The 15274-nt window shown below is 44.9% G+C and overlaps 1 pseudogene; it reads left to right on the plus strand.

The window, feature by feature from the left end:
- Positions 1 to 10203: 10203 nt before the first annotated feature.
- Positions 10204 to 14729, plus strand: LOC144266472 (up-regulator of cell proliferation pseudogene; annotated as a pseudogene).
- Positions 14730 to 15274: the final 545 nt, after the last annotated feature.

Below are 15274 nucleotides of genomic sequence, written 5' to 3' on the forward strand. Positions count from 1 at the left end.
GGTCACCACCACTGCTGCCTCTGTGTCTGTCTTTGCCTTCTCGCCTCAGTCCTTCTCCTCCAGCAGAACTCCCCCTCAAACTCCCTGTCTCCAGCTCTGTTGGCTGGCTCCTGTGCCACTGCAGCCACCTACACTCCTTCCGGCCAGATGAGGGATTTCAAAACGTTCTGAAGAGTGCGCAGAAATGGGTAGAGCAGCTTCACATTTTGTATATGAGGCACGGGAGAATCTCATAAGAGACCCCAAACAACAATTCAAAGCTGAATTCTTTAACCGGGTGCTAGACTGTGTGATACAATCAGTTGCAGAACGTTTCATGCAGCTCAAGGATCACAGCAGCATATTTGGGATGTTGTAGGATGTTCCCAAACTCCTCACTGTACCTGAAGAAGACCTAAACCAGCAATGCAGGGCACTAGAGACCGTGCTGACACATGACGACATGTGCGATATTGATGCAAGTGATATAGGTGATGAAGTGAAAGCCCTTTTCAGATACATTCAACAGGATCAACTCCAAAGGCTGTTCTGGAATATACGTACACAAATAAGATGACCACCATCTTTCCAAATTATTTGTTGCTCTGTGCACACTTCTAACACTTCCTGTAACAGCTGCCAGTGGAGAACACAGCTTCTCCAAGCTGAAATTAGTAAAAACACATCTACACTCCACAATGACCCAGGAGAGGCTAGTCGGCCTTGCAACCATCTCAACAGAGTATGAGTTCGCCCAGACTGTGGACCTTCAGGAAGCAGAAGCAGTTCAAATCTCTGCAACCAAGAAGGCACGGAAGCACCACTTTGATTATTCAAACATCAAAATGCCAGTGTTAACTCTCAAATGCCTGAACAGCAAATGTAACTTTTCTTGTCTGCATAGTAAAGTGTACTGACAATTTTTGAACAAGGCATTTAAAGTTGTTAGTTCTCCTTTATTGGGGTAGGTAGCAGAGCAGTACCATGGGCGGAGTAGAACAGAAAGAAGGCAGAATTGAGACCTTTCCAAGTTTTGGCCCAAGCAAGGGGGCATGGGGTTGTCATTTGAGCTCCCCGCCTGATAGGGTGACCAGACAGCAAATGTGAAAAATCAGGAGAGGGGGTGCGGTGTAATAGGAACCCATATAAGAAAAAGACCCAAAAGTCGGCACTGGCCCTATAAAGTTGGGACATCTGGTCACCCTAATGCCTGAGGTGCCAAAATGTTGTGGGCCGGCCCTGGCGGCAGGTGCAGTGTATTGAATAAAACAAACACATACAAAACAGGATGTGATTGAAGAGAATTAGTCATTAAATAACTTATTTCTCTTCTGTTTATCTTGATGGAGGTATTAAATCAGGAATCACAGACTCTGCGAGCCCCAAAGCTGTGGGAGAAAGGTGGCATAAATCCAGAGTTGGAATTAGACTTTCAACAAACCAGAGAGCCGGAGGAGACAGACCTTCCCCAAGACAATGTCCTCTTATCGCCCTTTGTTCTGTAGTGGCAGCGAACATGGTTAGAAGAGATTGGCACTGCCAGGTGTGAATGGTGCTTATGAGAGTGAAGTATTTTCATTGTATTCTGCAGATAATATTGCTCAGATTCAAAAGGAGATGCCCAGTTAACTCGAGCTACACCTTATGCATTGCCCTAACTCGACTCCTGTCCACACAGAAAAACCCTTAAGATGTGCTGCTTATAACTCAAGTGAGCTGGCCCCTCGGGGCACAGGCTAAAGCCTAAGTTAGCACAACTCATGAGCTAACATGATCTTTCTGTAGTATGGATGCAAGCTAGCTGCACTTGAGTGCTTCTAATTCTCCAATGCCTTTCCACTCTTCCCCCTGTGTCCCAAGAAAGGACAGACAAGTTCTCCCACCATCCACCGGGAAAGAATCCATACACTGGCTCAGCTCACTGCTTTGCAAAGAGCCTTGGGATGAGCTCCTAAAAGTCTCAGTGCCCCACCTGAGTGAGTGCAGTGCCAGCTTGGACACAGCAGGACCTTTCTTCATTCACAGTGTGGCTCTTCTCATTTGAGAGAGGCTGACTCAAGCCCAGTAATTGAGTGTAGAAAACTAGAGTTAACTCTGCAGTGAAGACAAAGCCTCAGCTCTTTCGGCTGACAGGGATCTATTCTACCACAGTGGTTCTCAACTGGGGGGTCTGTGGCCCTGTGGGTGACGGGTGTCACAAGAAGGCTTCAGAGGATCTGCCCAAATAAACCAGAGAGCATGGCTGGCTTTAGACTCGGAGGCTTCTCTATCAAGCCTTAAAACCCACAGATTGTGTTAATCACTCTTATTGATGGACCTGGCGATTCCACAGGCTACTGACCACTACCTCCAACTGTAACACAAACTTTAACTGTGACATCAGCAACATTAACATGAGCTTTCTAGAAACGTGAAGATACACGATCTATTCTTTTCATGTGGGGGAAGTATGAATTCAGAGTTAAGGTTTTGTGTTGCAGTTCAAGCTAAAGGCATTTTTGTGTGTACTGTATTTCTTTAAAAAGAAAAGGAGTACTTGTGGCACCTTAGAGACTAACCAATTTATTTGAGCATGAGCTTTCGTGAGCTACAGCTCACTTCATCTGATGAAGTGAGCTGTAGCTCACGAAAGTTCATTCTCAAATAAATTGGTTAGTCTCTAAGGTGCCACAAGTACTCCTTTTCTTTTTGCGAATACAGACTAACACGGCTGTTACTCTGAAACCTGTATTTCTTTAGAGAGTTGCCTCTAGGCCCAAGTGGTTAGCAGTGTTCGGGGCCTCTCCAGGTTGTTTCCATTAAGAGGAGAAATTGATTATAAATGTGCCATACTTCTTGGTACAATCTTGTTTACTTAAGAAGAAGGTGCACACAGCTCTGTTTCCCTGAACACAAGTAGAAATGCAAACTTGCTTGTAGCCAGTCCTGTGCCCTAACAAAGGGCTTTTTCTTGGCTTCCTCCACAGCCACATTACCAAGGCTTCTCTGGGTTTCTGCTGGCTTCCTTATTCCTTTCGATAGTTATCTGCAACATAAATCCATTCCCCAGCCTCTGCATTTTTGCAATCAGTCCTAGGGTTCTCCTCAGCCTGCTTGTCTCACCTACTACTCAGGCCTTGCCATGCTGGTCCATGCCTTGGGTGGTGGGTTCTGTTGTTTTTGCTCCCACTAAACCATGGGGTATTTAATTGCTCCCATATTTAGCCTAACTGAAAGGGTCCTTTGTCCACACCTGAACTTCAAAGGTGGCTATCAATGGATGGGATATATTTGACCTCCTCGTAGGAGGTGGAGAGAAGAAGAAACTGCAGTCGTAGGTGGGGAGGGAGAAAGAGCACAGATCCTAGCTCAGCTGCAAAGGCATCCTTTGCCTTTCACAAAGATCATCAGTGACGGGGATCCCCAGTGATTGAACTAAGGATCTCTTGTACCATGGGCCAATCATCAGGGAGAGAATTCCTGACTAAGGATGCATGACATTAATGGGGGGGGCATTTACAGAGGTTATAGCTGCCCCCACCATTCCTTCTCTCCCATGGTCCTCCCAGATATTCCTGCTCCCCCAGTCCTTCCATAGCATAGGCCAGAAGGGCCTCTCCTTGCCCCCCAGTAACCTCCCTTTGCAGCTGGAGAGGTGTCCCATCAGCACTGGCCCCTCAGAGCAGGACATCCCTGCCCGCAAGCTGCAGGAGAAGCTCTTGGAGAGCAGAACTGGCACCTGAGCTCTGGAGACCGCTTCAGGGACAAGTTTCCTCTCTCTCAATTTGACAAGGGGCAGGAAGAAGAGGCATAAATCCCTGGAGCTGCGTCGAGAGCTGGAGGAAAGGACTGTGTGTCCATGGCTGAAGGTGGGAGGGGAATGGATGGAGATGTGGTTCTCTGCTCTCTCACACAGAACATGTCAGCCAGCACAGCTGAGCCATTGTGGGGTTCTGTTAATTTTCTGCTGTTAGATGCCTGCCCTAAATTACTGCCTCCCATCTGAATGAAGGCAAAGCAAGAGGGGCACTGTGCCCTCACCCTTGTCTGGACTTAGGGAATGTCTTCACCACCAAGCGTGGCAACGCTTTAACGTGGCTGTGTAGTCGCAGCACCAGCGCTGGGAAAGAGCTCTCCCAGTGCTGCAAAAAAAACCACCCTGATCAGGGGAGTAGCTGCCAGTGCTGGGAGCATTTCCCCACCTCCGTGTCCCACCCAGCTACCAAGTGGCGGGAACTTTTACCAGCAGCGGAGGGTGGGGAACCCTGGTGGGCCAGCTTATATTCCATCTTAGTTCTGTTAAAGACTTGCCACTTTTAGGTCTGTAATCGAGTGACCAGAGAGATTGAAGTGTTCTCCAACCAGTTTTTGAACGTTATAATTCTTGACATCTGATTTGTGTCCATTTATTCTTTTACGTAGAGACTGTCCAGTTTGGCCAATGTACACGGCAGAGGGGCATTGCTGGCACATGATGGCATATATCACATTGGTAGATGTGCAGATAAACGAGCCTCTGATAGTGTGGCTGATGTGATTAGGCCCTATGATGGTGTCCCCTGGATAGATATGTGGACACAGTTGGCAACGGGCTTTGTTGCAAGGATAGGTTCCTGGGTTAGTGGTTCTGTGGTGTGGTGTGTGGTTGCTGGTGAGTATTTGCCTCAGATTGGGGGGCTGTCTGTAGGCAAGGACTGGCCTGTCTCCCAAGATTTGTGAGAGTGATGGGTCGTCCCTCAGGATAGGTTGTAGATCCTTGATGATACGTTGGAGAGGTTTTAGTTGGGGGCTGAAGATGATGGCTAGTGGCGTTCTGTTATTTTCCTCATTGGGCCTGTCCTGTAGTAGGTGAATTCTGGGTACTCTTCTGTCTCTGTCAATGTGTTTCTTCACTTCAGCAGGTGGGTATTGTAGTTGTAAGAATGCTTGATAGAGATCTTGTAGGTGTTTGTCCCTGTCTGAGGGTTTGGAGCAAATACAGTTGTATTGTAGAGCTTGGCTGTAGACAATGGATTGTGTGGTGTGGTCTGGTGGTGTGAAAGCTGGAGGCATGTAGGTAGGAATAGCGGTCAGTAGGTTTCCGGTATAGGGTGGTGTTTATGTGACCATCGCTTATTAGCACCGTAGTGTCTAGGAAGTGGATCTCTTGTGTGGACTGGTCCAGGCTGAGGTTGATGGTGGGATGGAAATTGTTGAAATCATGGTGGAATTCCTCAAGGGCTACTTTTCCATGGGTCCAGATGATGAAGATGTCATCAATATAGCGCAAGTAGAGTAGGGGCAATAGGGGACGAGAGCTGAGGAAACATTGTTCTAAGTCAGCCATAAAAATGTTTGCATACTGAGGGGCCATGCGGGTACCCATAGCAGTGCCGCTGATCTGAAGGTATACATTGTCCCCAAATGTGAAATATTTATGGGTGAGGACAAAGTCACAAAGTTCAGCCACCAGGTTGGCCGTGACATTATTGGGGATAATGTTCCTGATGGCTTGTAGTCCATCTTTGTGTGGAATGTTGGTGTAGAGGGCTTCTACATCCATAGTGGCCAGGATGGTGTTTTCAGGAAGATCACCGATGGATTGTAGTTTCCTCAGGAAGTCAGTGGTGTCTCGAAGATAGCTGGGAGTGCTGGTTGCGTAGGGCCTAAGGAGGGAGTCTACATAGCCAGACAATCCTGCTGTCAGGGTGCCAATGCCTCAGATGATGGGGCGCCCAGGAGTTCCAGGTTTATGGATCTTGGGTAGCAAATAGAATAGCCCTGGTCGGGGTTCCAGGGGTGTGTCTGTGAGGATTTGTTCTTGTGCTTTTTCAGGGAGTTTCTTGAGCAAATGGTGTAGTTTCTTTTGGTAACTCTCAGTGGGATCAGAGGGTAATGGCTCGTAGAAAGTGGTGTTAGAGAGCTGCCGGGCAGCCTCTTGTTCATATTCTGACCTATTCATGATGACAACAGCACCTCCTTTGTCAGCCTTTTTGATTATGATGTCAGAGTTATTTCTGAGGCTGTGGATGGCATTGTGTTCTGCACGGCTGAGGTTATGGGGCAAGTGATGCTGCTTTTCAACAATTTCAGCCCATGCACGTCGGCGGAAGCACTCTATGTAGAAGTCCAGTCTGTTGTTTCGACCTTCAGGAGGAGTCCACCTAGAATCCTTCTTTTTGTAGTGTTGGTAGGAAGGTCTCTGTGGATTAGTATGTTGTTCAGAGGTGTGTTGGAAATATTCCTTGAGTCAGGGACGTTGAAAATAGGATTCTAGGTCACCACAGAACTGTATCATGTTCGTGGGGGTGGAGGGGCAGAAGGAGAGGCCCCGAGATAGGACAGATTCTTCTGCTGGGCTAAGAGTATAATTGGATAGATTAAGAATATTGCTGGGTGGGTTAAGGGAACCATTGCTGTGGCCCCTTGTGGCATGTAGTAGTTTAGATAGTTTAGTGTCTTTTTTCTTTTGTAGAGAAGCAAAGTGTGTGTTGTAAACGGCTTGTCTAGTTTTTGTAAAGTCCAGCCACGAGGAAGTTTGTGTGGAGGGTTGTTTTTTTATGAGAGTATCCAGTTTTGAGAGCTCATTCTTAATCTTTCCCTGTTTGCTGTAGAGGATGTTGATCAGGTGCTTCCACAGTTTCTTTGAGAGCGTGTGGCACAAGCTGTCAGCATAGTCTGTGTGGTATATAGATTGTAATGGATTTTTTACCTTCAGTCCTTTTGGTATGATGTCCATCTGTCTGCATTTGGAAAGGAAGATGATGTCTGTCAGTTTCTGTACGAGTTTTTTCATGAATTTCCGATCTTCCAGTTTTGGACAGTTATCAGCTATCTCACTCCCGTATATGTCAACATGTGATGGAATCCATTCCAAAGTTAATTTATTGCCTCTCTCTCTGATCCTCCAAACCTCTTTATGCATTGCATTGATGAGAGCATTCTGGTTTCTTCTAAAGGAACTGAGGATCGACACCTGTCAACAAAGATCACAACACTGGCCTCTATTTCTGCTCTGTTTATTTCTTGTGGTGCCATGAGTATGTTCTCCACTAGGGTCCTGGATGAAGACATTCTTCATCCATAGCCACCATTCTTAAAGGATTTATTTGATGAACCATCAGTGTACCCATGAATCTGTTTGCCTTGTGACTGATACTGTTCAATGGGCTTTTCTACAATTTTCTTTAGGGTGGCCAACTCCGTGTGTTCCTTTGAGCAAGGTTCCCAAAGGGAGAGATATTTATTGAAGTAAATAGAGTGATGTGGAGGGATTAGTGGGTGTACATGTTGCTTCACACACTCGACCCTCATCGCATCCTCAAGTGTTTCTGTTTCTCCAGTAGCCTTTGTGCACTTCTGGAAACAAGAGGATCTTTTCAGCCTTAATTTGGTTTTCCAGTTTCTGAACAGACCTGAACAGTGATGACATTCCGATAGGGAACGAGATAATTTCCATACCAAAATAGCTATTCTTCTCTCTGATTCTCAAGTGGTTGAACATCAAAAACTCTTTTTACAAATTGCTGTTGGAGTGGATCTTACACCTCCAGTTAGTGTGTGAATTGCAGATGACTGCACAACATTGATCTTGGCAAGGTTACTGAGAGCACTGTGTGACCAGACAGGTAAGAGTTATTCAAGTATTGGATGAGATATTGAGCAGCACGTTGTTTTCAGTGTTCAAACATGTGAACCCCAGTTGGTACCTGCAATACATTATAGAAGAGCCAAATCTCTTCTTTGCTTTGGCTGCCAACTTTTTGACCTGTGGTCCAAACATGAGTACAGTGTCAATGTCACTCTAAGGTATAGCAGATTTTTCTCAACAGCAATACCTTCTCCAGCCAGTGTGAAGATTAGACTGGAGTTGAATCTCCTAGAATTATGGTAAAGTAGGTGGACTTTGTTTTTGCTGGATTGAGCTTGAATTTATGTTGCGTTGCCCATCTAGTTACAATTTCTAAATCCTCATTCAATCCATTCTCCATATATCTTTTTCAAGACCCATGGTATGAAGTGCAAAATCGTCTCCATAGGTGTATTCAAATCATTTCAGGTAGTCTGACAGACCAGAGGAGAGCAGCAAAAAAACACCAGGACTTAATACTGAGCCCTGAAGAAATCCTGGCCTCGTTGTCTTTGAAGGAGTATAACTTAATCTTAGTGGGTTTTTTCCTGTATGGTAGGAAACCTCTTATCCAGAGGTGCATTTTACCAAACTCCCATCTCACTGCCTATTACGCCAGACTCCATTAAATCTTGCACTGAGTTTAAAACAGACTCCTGTTGATGGCTGCGGTGGCTTTTTCTGGAAGCCATTGCTAAGAGGCTGCCAGAAGGCCACCAGCAAGTCTGTCATTGAGTGTAAAGGCCCATAAGCCATTTGGGTAGGTTCTACCTTTCCTTCTTTTAGAAGCCACCATAGAAGCCTTGACTGTACTGTTCTTTCCATTATATTGCAAAGGAGACTGGTTAAAGATATAAGCCAATAGCTGCCTGGAAAAGAGGGATCCTTGCCGGATTTCAGAGAAACAGTAACTGGTGATTTCCATCAATTTAGGTACCTTCCTTTTTTATCCTTGAGTAATTTCTGATGTCCAACAACCTGGCTCTAGCCTTCTTCCCAAAGTGCTTTATCTCATGGTCACAGATGGGGTCCAGCCCAGGGGAATTGCTTGGTTCAAGCTTCTCTATTGCATCTTCTCGCTCATGTATGAGAAAGATCTCTCTGAAGCCATGGTATTGAATTCTATAGGCACATATTTAAATGATCTTTGCCTTTCCTCCTAAATACTCCATCTTGCATGTTTTTGCAATGGCTCTATCCTCATCACCATATATGAGCCTGGTCATCTTGGCATAATGTTCGAACAGCGTACTCACAGACTTTGTCATCTAATGCCTCTACACCTCTAGTGTTCAGAATATTGGTGTTATTTAAATTATACGCCTTTGTCTGTTTGTTCTCAATTTGCTTCAATATCATCCATCAATCTTTTCCTCTGTGAGGATCCAGTCTTATTAAACTAAGCCAGCCCTTTGTTCAAGCAACTATTTACAGAGCTGCAGCACTTGGAGCTTAGCATTCGAGCCATGTGCACACAGACTGACCTGCTGGTGCTTTCTCCATACTCTTCCCTCCTGCAACTTGTGACCCTCCCTCTAAGTTCCATGCTGGTTGCTACAATTTCTAGTCATCATTCAGCCTTTGTAACATTTGTGGATCTGTCTCCTGGGTAGAATATGCTGCTAGTGTGGGCCAGTAAGCTGACTACATATTCATCCTCACTTCCTGCCCTAGTGTGATGTACTGAGAAGAAAAGTGGTGACAAGAACACCATCACGTGAAGTAGTAAACAAGGGAGGTGGAAAGAAGGAAGAATTTATGCATTGCCTGAAGGATTGCCTGCATTGCAACTGAGCAGAGCTGGATGAATAATTGTTTGTTTGGTTTGGTGGTGGTTCCAAAAAAAGTTAAAAAACAATATTTAGTTTGCGTCAAACCAAATCTACAATATTTTGAAATTTTTGGTGACTGAAAAAAGTGAATTTGGGGCCTGTTTCAGAGCAGGATTTCAAACTTGGCTTTCCCACATCCACTGGGCTACATGTTATGGGAGGACTGGGGGAGGGAACAGCAGCACCACCTCCTCCTCCTTCCCTGGCCCTTTTATGAATGGCTGAAACCTCTCATATCAAAATTGCAATAATTTTAGGCCAACCGAAACCACATTTCTAGTTGAATACATGACCTGTCTGAAAGAATTTCCGTAGCTCTCCATAAGTGTGGCATTTCAGGTAGGATGACTGAGAGTGTGACAGTTGGGTCAAATCTGTGAAGGTTGCACCAGATAAATGGTGCTTCAGTACTCCAGCTACACGACCCCACTACGTGGTTGTCACTCACAAGGAGCATGCAGACCTCCACGATTTTTGTTTAATAATTGCAATTCCTTCACATTCTGGACCTAATACTAAAGTAAGAGTTCTACCTGAAAACATTTTCAGTTTAACAAAGTGTTTATGTTGTATTACCTTTCTGCAGAGAGACTAAAAGCCCTTCAGTACACCGAGTCAAAGTTAGAAAAGGAGAAATACAGAAGCAGGAAACTAAAGCTGAGAGATGTCCTGGAAATCACACCAGAAAGTCTAAAGAACTGCCCACCTCAGACAACAGGAGATTTACCTTGGCATTTCCTCAGGAAGCTCATGGCTCTGAATGGGATGGCAAGAAGCACAAGCCTTGAGCCCAGGGTACCCACTGATCAAACACTAACTATGGACAAAGAGGAGCTGGATATTCCTGAAGATTTTTCTTTTCTCAGTGACACAGACACCAGTGATTCCCTGCACACCCTTGATGTTCTCTGTGCCATTCTGCTTTCCTCAGACAGTTTCCTACAGCAGGAGATCCTGTCCAAAATGTCCATGTGCCAGTTTGCTCTCCCTCTGCTGCTACCTGCCCTCGACACCCCCAAGTGCACCCTACTGCTGTGGGCCATGAGGGACATTGTGAGGAAGTGGAGGCCGCACTCCCTGTCAGAGAGTAGAGGGCTCAGAGAGGAGAGCCTGGTGCTCACGTCAATGCCAACCATTTCCTTTGTGCGGATGGGGAGCTGCAGCTTCTCCAAGTCCCACCTCCTCAATGAGGTTCTCAGCCCCTCCCAGCAGCACCAGGATTTCTTCATCCATCGAGACATGGAGTCTGGGAACATCCCCCGGGAAATCGCAGGTGGGCTGCTCGAGATTTCCTGGTATTTCCCTGCTGGGAGGGAGAATCTGGATCTTTTCCCAGAGCCTGTTGTGGTTGCAAACCTGCGTGGAGACATTGAGTCGCACTGGCTGCAGTTCAGCTTTTTAACAGAGGTCTCCTCAGCAGTGTTCATATTAACGGAGAGCATCAATGAGAGAGAATACACGCTGTTATCATCTCTGCAAGGATCAGCCACTAAATACTACTTCCTCTTCAATAATCAGGCTGGGAAAGCCAAGGAAACGCTGGAATTCCTGAAAAAGTTAGCCTCGATGCTGAAACTGAACAAGTCACATGTGCTGTGAAAAGGAGGTACCACAAATAAGGCACAATTTGTAAAAGTTCTGCAGTCTGCAATAGCAGCCATAATGAAATCTTGTCCCAAGAGAGTGAGTATAGAAGCCATGGCTGAGACAGCACGTCAATTAGGCATCCAGGTAGATGAGGATAACAAGGAATGTCAGACCCGAAACACACTGCACAAATCAAAGATGTAGCAAAGTACAAGAGGGAAAAGCTGAGACTCCAAGGGGAGACATGGAGAAACTTGGCTGAAGTGGTTAAAGAGCTGTGCCGAATGAGAAAGCAAGGAGACACCCCACTTGAGAACTATAAATCTCAGCTGAAAAAGAAATTAATGGATTTATGTGCTCAGCAGAATAAACATGACCTTACTGATGGTTTGATTACATTTATTACTGGAATAAAACACCTACATCACAGGGAGAAACATTACTTCCTGAAATGGATGAGGTTTGGCCTGGATCCCATTGCTAGGGAGAATCTTTCTAAACTACGGGATCAATATAAAGACAAATGCAAAAACTCAAAAGATGACCCCAAAACGTTTGCAGAGTTAGACAAATTAATCTCTGCCAGTTCCTTAGGAGTGGAGCATTTCATGCGTGAGTTGGGGCAGTTTTATGAAGCTGAATGCTCAATGGTTAAAGAAGGTAAAATGGCAGAAAGCCAAAGGCAATTCACCCATCTCCCAGGCAGAGCAGCTGACCTCATGCTCGAAGGGTTTCCCATGGAGATCATTGATGGAGACATTTCCAACATCCCACTGCAGTGGGTAACAGATGTTCTGAGTCAGCTTGATGCCAAGCTGGGGGGAAGGTCCAGAATGCTGGTTCTGATGGTGCTGGGAGTACAGAGCACTGGGAAATCCACCCTCCTCAACACCATGTTCGGCCTGCAGTTTGCAGTGAGCAGTGGCTGATGCACACGGGGAGCCTTCATGTTACTCATTAAAGTGGCAGGGAACTTTCAGCAGGAACTGGGCTGTGATTTCATCCTGGTGACAGACACAGAAGGCTTGGAAGCCCCCGAACTGGCCAAGCTGGAGGATAGTTATCAACATGACAATGAGCTGGCCACCCTGGTGATTGGACTGAGTGACATCACCATCGTTAACATGGCCATGGAGAATGCCACTGAAATGAAAGATGTTCTGCAAATTGTGGTCCATGCATTTCTCAGAATGCAGAAAATCGGGAAAAAAACCAACTGCCAGTTTGTGCATCAGAATGTCAGTGACGTGTCTGCACATGAACAAAACATGAGGGACAGGAAACACGTCCTGGAACAGCTGAATGAAATGACCAAAGCTGCAGCAAACATGGAAAAGAAATGCAAGGAGATGATTTTTTCTGATATTATGGATTATGATCTGGAAAAACACAGTTGGTACATTCCTGCTTTGTGGCATGGAGTGCCCCCCATGGCTCCAGTGAATTTGGGATACAGTCAAAAGATTTATGAATTAAAGAAATATTTGTCTGAATTTCTGAAAGATTGTTCACAAGAGAGAACTCCCAATGACATTCCCCAATTTCTTGAATGGGTGAGGAGCCTGTGGAATGCTGTAAAACATGAGAACTTCATTTTCAGCTTTAGAAACAGCCTTGTTGATGAAGCCTATAACCAGCTGTCTGTGAAATATGCAGAGTGGGAATGGGGTTTCCAGAAGGAGATACGTTTCTGGGTATCTGAAAAGGAAACTTTCATCCAAAATCAGCCACCAGCTAAACTAGACACTAATCTTTCCATCAGACTAAAGAGTGAGGCACAGGAAAAACTGAGGCAAGAAGCAGAGAGGATTGTGAATCATTTACAACAGTATTTTGAAAGTGGAGCAGCAAATCTGCTCCTGATAGAAAAGTACAAAGAAGATTTTAGAAGAAGTGCCAATACTCTGAGGAATGAACTGGAGAGTTATTCATTCAGCAAGTGGCAAGAAGCGATTCATATTAAAAAAGGCCAACACAAAACAGACTCTGTCCTGTCAGAGTACAAGAGAAAAATTGAAGAGAAAGTGGATGGGCTTCTGAACCATTGCAGGAAAAGCAACTGCAAATTAAATAATGATGAGCTGGAGAAGGAATTTGAGAACATGCAGAGAGAAACATTGTCAGAATTGTCACTCATTCCTTTACAGAGAAGCAACATATTTGAAGATGTGGAGTTCCAGCTGAGAAGAGACCTAGCGGATAGGGGCAGTGCAGTCTGGAAGATGTTACAGGATGCCAAAAGCTTGTGTGCTTATAAAACACAACATTTCAAAATGAAAAAGGAATACTTAGACTAAAAAGTGTTCAGAGGTTACACACTATCAATATCAGGTGTGAAAGAATTCTTGACACAAGAATGCTGGCATAAAACAGAGGCTGTAGCTAAATCCTTAATAGAAGAGTGCAATAGTTACACTGATGGAAAAGTAAATGGCAAAGCAGATTATGGTGAAACTTATTGCAGAGAGTTGTTGCGGATGATTGACGAGTGGCTTCAGCAGGCTGATGTTCAAAACCTTCACACCACCACCTGTTTTGCAGTTGACCTGAAGCTTCACATTTTGGGGGATGCAGCTTGGGCATTTCAGATGATGCATGAAGAATTCATTAAAGAAAATGATCCTCTGCAGCATCTGGGGAAACTGAAACCTCAGTATCTCTCCACGTTCAAAGCTCTGTACTTAGAGAAGGATGAATGTCAGGACAGGGCCTGGAATTTCTGTGATCAGTGTCTGAGACCTGCCCTGGTGGACTATGTGAACAAGAGACTTGGGACAGAAATCGTGGATGACATTCTCAGCAGTGAACGCTCTGTTGAGTACAGCACCCAGAGTTTTTTCCAATTCTTTGTTCTGAAGCAGCTGTTGGAAGAAAATGACTTTAACAATTATGTGCAATACACAAGGAATTATGTAGATTTTATCAAAACCCGGATACAGAGACACTTGTTAATGCTCTACAAAGAGAAGGCAAGATTGGGAGATTTGGAGAAAAGCATTTTCTCCCCAATAATTAATAAACTCAGCCTTGTTCTGAAATACTCCAAAGGTGAGAAGACTAAGACAGTCTCTGCCTTTTTAGACAACTTGTGTGAAAAGCTGCAGCAGGATCTAGTCATTCCCAGGGATAGCTTAGAAGTGATACTGTCTAAAAACACACCAAGTGCAGACCAATTTTCAGCTTTTCTAGAACAGTTTATTCCTGACCTGGAAAAACAAGTTTTATCCACTTTTAAAAATCTGGAAATTCAGTCAAAACTCTCAAAACTTGCAGTGAAGCCCCAGGATGAAATCTTCAAGCGAGTGTTTGGCTGTGGGAAGCAGTGTCCATTCTGTAAAGTCCCCTGTGAAGCAGGAGCTCCTGCGCATGACGAGCATTTTGCTTCAGTGCACTGACCTGAAGGATTAGGTGCATATCGGTGGAATAAAACAAGAATACTTGTCTCGGATATATGCTCCTCTTCTGTGGCTTCAAATAAAACATTCAGATGTTCAGAGACAAAAGGGGAGTTTCATCCTTATAAAGATTATTGCAGATTTTTTCCAGACTGGCTTATCCAGCCAGATCCCAGCATCACTGCTTCCGATTACTGGAAGTTTGTTTTCAAGGAATTCAATCATCAGTTTGCTAAGGAGTTTGATGCTCTCCCTGCCGATCTCCCTGAGGACTGGGGTGAAATAACCAAAGAACAGGCACTGGAGAGCCTAAAGGAAGCCTTTACATTGAAATCAAAAACAGGCTGAGAAACTCTTTTGTGAATGGAGAGTTATAGAAGTTAATTTCCATTAAATGTAATGGTGATTCTCTTTTAATATCAGACACAGGTCGCAGCTTCCAAACAGATAAAGAAACAATGCTATTTCACGTTTCACATCACATCACATATCAATGTATGGCAAAATTAAAGAAGGAGGGAAAGACCCAAATGTGGAGATTCTGCACCTCTGTCTTAAGGAGCAAATCGCCAAAATCCCAATTTGTCCTCACCACTGCATTTTGCTGATACAGTGGTACCATCCAGTGACCTGCAAACTTTCCCACATGAGTGTTCCCTCCAAGAGCCCCTGAATACCAACCATCCACTTCTGCTACTTAAAGGAACAATATCCTCTGCTTTTATGGCTAATCTGACACCAAACAGCCTGGCCCTGATGCTCGCCTTCTCTGGGGTAACACATGGGAGGGGGAAAGTACTTCAGAAACACCAATGAGGGAGGTTTGTAGCATAATGTAATGGGGAAGGGAGGGATGCAGCCAGCAACCCCAAAAGACATTGAGGTTTCAAAGG

Source organism: Eretmochelys imbricata, chromosome 6 (genome assembly GCF_965152235.1).
Source record: "Eretmochelys imbricata isolate rEreImb1 chromosome 6, rEreImb1.hap1, whole genome shotgun sequence".
Taxonomy (NCBI): Eukaryota; Metazoa; Chordata; order Testudines; family Cheloniidae; genus Eretmochelys; species Eretmochelys imbricata.